Genomic DNA, 7,780 nt, shown 5'->3' with positions numbered 1-7,780 from the left:
AAATACATCATATTTAGCTTTAAGAAAATAAACCCATACCTTTCGAGTGGAGTCGTCAATGAAGGTGACATAATAGCGAGAACCTCCATGTGATTCTACATTCGTTGGACCAAATAAATCCGTATGAACAAGCTCCAATTTCTCCAACTTAGGAGCATTCCCTGATTTCCCAAAAGTCACCTTCTTTTGCTTCCCATATACACATGGTTTGCAAAACCCAAGTTCTACCTTTTTCAAATCTGGAATTCTCCCACTCGAAACAAGCATCTTCATACCCTTCTCACTCATATGCTCGAGTCTTCGATGCCATAGAGTTAATTCAGACTCAACATGAACCGTAGCAACCACCATGTCTTCATCAAACACTTCAACCATATAAAGAGTTCCCTTTTTAAATCCACGAGCCACTACACAACTACCCTTAACCACCTTCCATTGGTGGTTTTCAAAAGTAACCGTGTTACCTTCATCATCTAATTGACCAACCGAAATAAGTTTCCTTTTTAATTTAGGAATGTACCTTACGTTTTTCAAGGTCCAATTAGAGCCAAGAGTAGTCTTCAATACAACATCTCCAATGCCCTCTATATTGAGTTGTTTGTCGTCCGCCAATCTCACCTTGCCTTGATATGAACGAAAATTCTTCATCATGCTTTTGACATGAGTAGCATGAAACGAAGCTCCCGAATCCAAAATCCAAGACTCCATAGAATTTTCAACACTACATAAAAGTGCATCATCACTTTCTTCCTCAGTCAAGTTCACACCTTTCACCGGATCATTTTTACAATTCCTTTGAAAGTGTCCTTTTTTATTGCAACCCCAACAAACAGCTTCACTTCTATCTTTCGATGGATACCTCTTCTAGGACTTCTTTCTACCCTTCTTCTCACCGCGATCAAATTTCCTACCACGGTTGTCGGTACTTAACAAAGAACCGGATGTCGATTCCCCCGAGTTTCTCCTACGAGTATCTTCACCAAGAATCAAATCCCTTATTGCTTCAAACGCTAGCTTAGTAATTCCCGTAGAGCTACTAGCCGCGGTAACCGTACCCGACCAACTTTTCGGTAATGATGAAAGCAAGATTAGTGCTTTTAGTTTATCATCAAACTTAATCTCTACCGATTCAAGCCTTGAAACGATATTATTAAATTCATTGATATGATCCGTTGCACTCGTACCTTCCTTCATTTTTGTATTGAACAATTGACGCATGAGAAATATCTTATTAGAAGCGGTATGTTTCTCATACATGTTAGAGAGTGCTTTCAAGCAAGCAAACGTCGTCTTCTCATTCACAACGTTGTATGCAACGTTCTTAGCAAGTGAAAGACGAATAGCGCCCAAAGCTTGACGATCCAAAAGCGTCCAATCGGCATCGTTCATGTTTTCAGGCTTGGTCTCTAACAAGGGTTGGTGTAGCTTCTTTTGATACAAGTAATCTTCAATTTGCATCTTCCAAAAGCCAAAGTCTCTCCCATGGAATCGGTCGATTCTAAACTTCCCATCTTTCGCCATCGTTCCCTTAACGAAATCTTGTGCTCTGATACCAGTTGTAAGGATATTAAGACCCAAAACAACGCAAGTGATTCAACAAGATCACTCACCGATAGTAATTCTACAAGATTACTAACCCACTTAATGAACGAAAGATTATAAATGCAAGAAATGTAAATCGACACAAGAGATAACGTGGTTATATGCAATCGTTGTGATTGCTTTAGTCCACGGACCAACTAGATAATGTATTTACTGAATATTTGTGGTGTGTTTACAATGAGTTACAAGAGGGTCTATTTATAGAATGATTTAAGGAGTAAGCTAAAAAAAATTTCTTGAAGCTTCATGTGAGTTTCCTGACAGCTTCATGGAGGCTACATGTGAGTTTCCTGACAGCTTCGTGGATGCTACATGTGAGTTTCCTAACAACTTCGTGGAAGTTACATGTGAATTTCCTAACAACTTCGTGGAAGTTTCGTGTGAGTTTCCTGGAATCTTCCCTCTAATTGTTTAAAGTTCTCCATATCTCCAACAATCTCCCACTTGGAGACTTTGAACAAACCCAACCTTCGTCAACCCAAAATATAAACGATCTAACCAAGAACGTTAAACCACCATTATACCGCCAAACTCCATTTGGGACACGCACACTCAACACATACTTCGGATGAGCAGAATTTCGATACAAGGTCTTCAACACTACTTGTTAGAATTGAAACATTAACTCTTGTGTCAATTTACATTTCTTGCATTTATAATCTTTTGTTCATTAAGTTGGTTAGTAATCTTGTAGAATTAATATCGATGAGTGATCTTGTTGAATCAATTGCGTTGTTTTGGGTCCTAATATCCTTACAATCCAAGTATTAGGATTAGTGTTTTTGTTATTTATTGTAATAGTTGGGGATTTTGAAGGTGTTTATAATAGGTCACTTGAGTGTGTAGGTAAAGTGTTTGATGAAATGCCTCAATAGGATAATGAGGTCTGTTTGTTGGTGAATAGGATTTAATTTAGAGTTCGATAAAGTGGCGAAAATGAGTTTAGGGGCAGTGGAGGATGATTCGGGAACGGAGATTCATCTACCTGCTGACATTGATTGGGAGATGCTTGATAAATCAAAGTTTTTCTTTTTAGGCGCTGCGTTGTTTTCAGGTGTTTCTGGGATGTTGTATCCCATTGTTTTCAGGTGTTTCTGACATGCCTTGTCTTAAGTTAGTTGTTTCGATAATGAAACGTGAAGGTTGCAGGGGGTTTTATAGAGGTTTTGGGACGACTTTGATGGGTACGATTCCAGCTAGAGCACTTTACATGGGAGCGTTGGAGATGACTAAGAGTATTATGGGTTGTGTTAAAGTGAAAATGGGTTTTTCCGAGGCGAAAGCGGCTGCTATTGCGAATGCTGCGGCTGAGTTGAGTGCAGCCATGGCTGCCCAGTTGGTTTGGACTCCAATCGATGTGCGTTGAGTGCCCAGTTGGCAGAGACTCATGGTTCAGGGTGGTAACGGTGCTTACCCTAGTGCGTTGAGTGCCGTTAGATACAACGGTGGTATTGATGCGTTTAAGAAAATCGTCCAAACTGATGGTGTTCGTGGGTTGTATAGAGGATCTGGGATATCAATTCTGACGTACGCCCCATCTAATGTTGTATGGTGGGCTGCTTATTCCATGGCTCATCGTGCGGTTTGGGGTGGGGTTGGTTGTTAGTATCTAAAGAAAGAGGGAAACGGCGGTGGAGGTGTTGGATTTACGCCTGATTCAAAAGCGGTAGTGGCGGTGCAGGGGTGTGAGTGCCGCTATGGCTAGTGGGTTTTCGTCGGTGGTTACAATGCCGTTGGATACAATCAAGACGAGATTACAAGTGTTAGATGGAGAAGGTAGTAACGGGAAGCCGAGTATCGGTCAAACTGTAAGGAATATGGTGAAGGAAGGTGGTTTGAGTGCTTGTTACAGAGGGTTGGGCCCACGATGGGCTTCGATGTCTATGTCTGCAACTACAATGACCACCACCTATGAGTTCCTTAAGAGGCTTTCTACTAAGAATCAAGATTATCATCAATACGGTAAAGAAACCACTACTTTTGATGACTTAAATTAGATAAAGGCTGAAAATCGAAAAGGGTTGTTGGTATACAAAATGTAAATAACTTGTGAATAGGTAGGTGCAAGTCGTTATATCGTTATCAAGTTTCCTGTTTATGGTCATGATCAATAATCTAATCATCTTTGTTTGGAAGAATAGAATCAACTTTTATATGCATATAGCGACTGCAGTCTGATAAACACGCATTACACTAAAGCACATTGCACACATGATCTGTATATGAATGTGTCGCGATGTGTATATATCCTCATCCTCACATCATAGAATTTACAAAATCAAAATCAACCATGGCCTCAATCAAGAATTCAAGATATATGTTATACTTCGCGACATTGTTTTGATGCTGCACCATGGCTCGAGCTGCCTGTGGTTGTCATGTTTTCTTCATCTTGATCGAGCAAGGGATGTGCCTGTTTTACGGCTCAAGAATTGATTTACGTGCTCATAGGTACCGGTACGCTCTATAATAAGATCCAAGTGTGCTAGTGAATCATTCTGTAGGAAGTTGTGGCTGTGGGGTTACCATATAAATTACAAAATGAATGTATAGAGTTTTCTTTTGACATACATTTTTCAAGGGCCAACGTTCCTTAATCAGATTTAATGTAAGATTTACGGAGCATTTGCTGTTTTGTTGTTTTTATAAAAAAATGAATGGCAACTGTGTGTCAATTTATATATTAAGCGGATGTTAAAACCCTTTTAAGACTACAAAAAGCAAGTAACACGAGTGACATCAGTATAAACCTTTCTCTTTCTGAAGTGACAACTTTAAATGTAGATTCGTGGTCAACTACCTCCTATTTTCAGTTAAAAATGTCAGATTAGTAAAGTATTACATCATCCGTAAATTAAATTAGGATTTAGGATAATAATAACAATCAAACTCTAAATACAGATAGAAGAAATACGTAATATATTGCATCACTATTGGCTCATTAAACTTTCTTTCTTCACACTCGAATCATCATATAATATAATAATATAATAATATATTTCAACAAAACCTAGACAGAGATATCTCAGCACTACATATACTTATTAAGTCAATGAATCAGGCTTGATAAAGAATATTAGGCACAAATTCACATTTACAAATTACAAATATTAATTAAGAGAAATGACATACTATTATTACTAATTACTTAATACTAATACTAATGAAGAGAGCTTAACTGACCAAATGCCTGTAAGTTGTTTATGTTTAATGACTCGCCTATAAACTTTAAACCTTAAATGTAACATGAATTAAGTTTCAGCGTGGTTTATGAAAATTGGACTTAATTTTGCTTTCTTTCTAAATGGTAGCTTTTGGAAGATTTCCATTAGTCGAATAGTATGTCCGGCGACTAGTAGAGTCATCAACGCGATCCATACCAATAAGATACCATTTACTACATTCTTGAATGTTTGTGCCTCCGGTTTTGGTGTCAAAACCGATATGGAAACCAAGTAAGTGAGCGACATAGATGCAGTTGCGATCAACAAAATAACCATAAGAATCCACAAGAAAACGCGATGCCTTAAAAACGGTAATCCACTAATAAGCAACAAGATAATGCTAAGAGTCGAAACAAAGCCAACCGTGTTGCAAACAAGAAATGTATGGTACAATCTCAGATGATAGTATACCATGACCGCCGATCCAGCCCTACGAGCTGGATCAGTGTCCGAACCGTCCTGCCAAACGCCACTTGGCGGATTAGTACCGGCTTGAAACGCCATTAACCATTAATGTATTCCGTTTCTTGTCTAGCCAATCATCGTTAACGTTGTTCTTCGAGTCTTTTTTTAAGTGAGACGAAAAAGGAAGTTGCTTTCCGTACTTTAGACGATCTAAATCCGTTTGGATCGTTGGATTACGAGGGATCTTTCCAAATAAACTTTCTTTTTTCATCTCAACTGCTCCTGCTCGTCTTAGGGACCGTATGATTTGTTCATCTTTCGAATCTGGTGGACCTTGAGACAATATATCCACTGATGTTTCTCCATTCGTGTTTGTCACGTTCACTTCTATTACAGTATCGAGTAGCAAGAAGTTTATGATCTAGCAAATATTCAAGACAATGAGTAACTAAATATTAAAGCTATAAACTTTACCCAAGTTCAATCCTCACTTGCTACACTTTGGGGGGCTTGCCTTTCAAAAAAAAAAAAAAAAAAAAAAAAAAAAAGCTATAAACTTTACCCTTAATATGCATAAATTTTTAAGCAGGTAAACGGATGTCCGTTTCCTCTTCAGGATACCTATGGATAAGGGTGGGAAAAGGCTCGGGTTGGGTTGGATAACGCGTCATGAGGATATGGGTTGAAACGCGTCATGGATCTAAATTGGTCAATCTGGGTTTAAACAGGTCATGGGTGATGGTTTATATATATAATAATAACTTTATAAAAGCCTTGTATAGATAATTCAATACCTCAATTTGTTTTTCAGCCACAGCTAGGTGCAGTATAGTATTGCCATAGCCGTCTTTAGCGTTTACAAATTCATGATCACTTATAATCTCGATTATAAACTTCAAAATCTCGAGCTGTTTATGCTTCACACACAAGTGCAATATCGTATCGTGTTGCACAAAGGCTCTAGCTGCATGAGGTTGAGCTCGCATTAGCTCTTTCACAACTTCATATCGTCCTCTAATTGCTGCAACATGAATAGCGTTTCTCCCGTCACGATCACACGCACGTACTGCACGACTCAGGGTTAATCGATATCAACGCCTTGACTATTTCCACGTGACCTTTAGCAGCCGCTAAATGAATAGGCAAGCGTTTTTGTGAATCACACTCGATAGTAAACTCAGGTTTTCGGTTTAGGATCTCGTTGACAAAATCAATATGTCCGAGCATCGATGCAACATGTAGAGGCATGTCATCGTAACGGTTTAAGGTTAGTTTATCAAGAATTAGGGGATTTGTTGAAGTAACTCTAACAAAATGGTTACGTTTCCTTCTATTGATGCATCATAAAGAAGTTTTTCCATTTTCCCCATATCTAAATTTAACAAAACACAAAGTAGGACAATGTTGGTATATATGTCGTGTTGTGTTATGGAGTATTATATTATATTTATATTAATATTACATATAATTAAGGGTTAAAGCTACAAATAGATCATATACTTTCAATTTTATCCCATTGTAGACTATATACCTCAAATAATCTCACTATAGGTTATAAACTTTAAAAAAGTGTACTCATATCAACAAATACATGTTAAAATAATTACGTGTCATTTTTACTTTTCTTTTAAATATGACTTGGATTGGATTGGAATGGTCAATTCCAACTTGTAATTCTTTTTTAGTCAGTTTTCTTCCAACTTGTACGATCATTTCACTTGTTCATGCCTTATGTTCATGTATTTCAATTCCAACTTCATGCACCAAGATCTAGATACAAAAAGGCAAATGAAGTCAGATCTGGGTTTCATGAAACCCCACAAATACTCCCTCCCGAAAACGCATCGAGCAGACGCCAAAGAAAAAAAATCCGATTGGATCCACTACCGTCTCCGGTTACAACTCCGGCAAATTTAACAATTGATTTCAGTTTTGCTAAATCGACACCATCACCAACAAATGTAACAAGTAATTTAGGTTTTAATTTAAAGAATTTGATATGATATTAAGAAATATTTGTAGGGTATACATACACTCAATTCGCAGATAGAAGGATCGAAGCTTAACAAAATCAAATAGAGTTCCAGAAGTTTGTGAAACTAAACAGATCGAAGCTTCAACTCTAGTTCGCAGATCGAAGGATGAAAGATTAATCGCAGATTGGATGACGATGGTTGTGGTTGGAGTTGCAGTTTCCAGCGATGTTGAGTTTCAATTGCAGATCCATTTAGATGTTGGATGATGATCATGATGAAGATGATGGATGATGATCATGATGAGGATGAATTTCACGGTTGGATTTTTGGAAAAGTAAAATTAAATGAAATTAAAATAATGATATGGTAATCATATAAATTCCATGTCACCTTTAAAAAAAAAGAAAAATTGACACATAATTAATTTAACCGGTACAACAAGTAGCAGGTAACTTTTGTTGACATTAGGACACTTTTTGAAAGTTTATAACTTATAACGGGATTATTTAGGGTATATAGCCTACAATGGGACAAAAGTAAAGGTATATAACCTATTTGTAGCTTTAACTTTAT

The 7,780-nt window shown here is 37.5% G+C and overlaps 2 pseudogenes; one reads left to right on the top strand and one right to left on the bottom strand.

Moving 5' to 3' along the window:
* The first annotated feature begins 2,523 nt into the window (after positions 1-2,523).
* On the top strand, positions 2,524-3,599 carry LOC139843003 (uncharacterized; annotated as a pseudogene).
* Positions 3,600-4,687: 1,088 nt separating this feature from the next.
* On the bottom strand, positions 4,688-7,540 carry LOC139904022 (uncharacterized; annotated as a pseudogene).
* Between the last annotated feature and the right edge of the window lie 240 nt (positions 7,541-7,780).

This window comes from Rutidosis leptorrhynchoides, chromosome 4 (genome assembly GCF_046630445.1).
Source record: "Rutidosis leptorrhynchoides isolate AG116_Rl617_1_P2 chromosome 4, CSIRO_AGI_Rlap_v1, whole genome shotgun sequence".
Taxonomy (NCBI): Eukaryota; Viridiplantae; Streptophyta; class Magnoliopsida; order Asterales; family Asteraceae; genus Rutidosis; species Rutidosis leptorrhynchoides.
The sequence above is the reverse complement of the archived record's forward strand: the minus strand, read 5'-3'. Positions and strand labels throughout refer to the sequence as shown.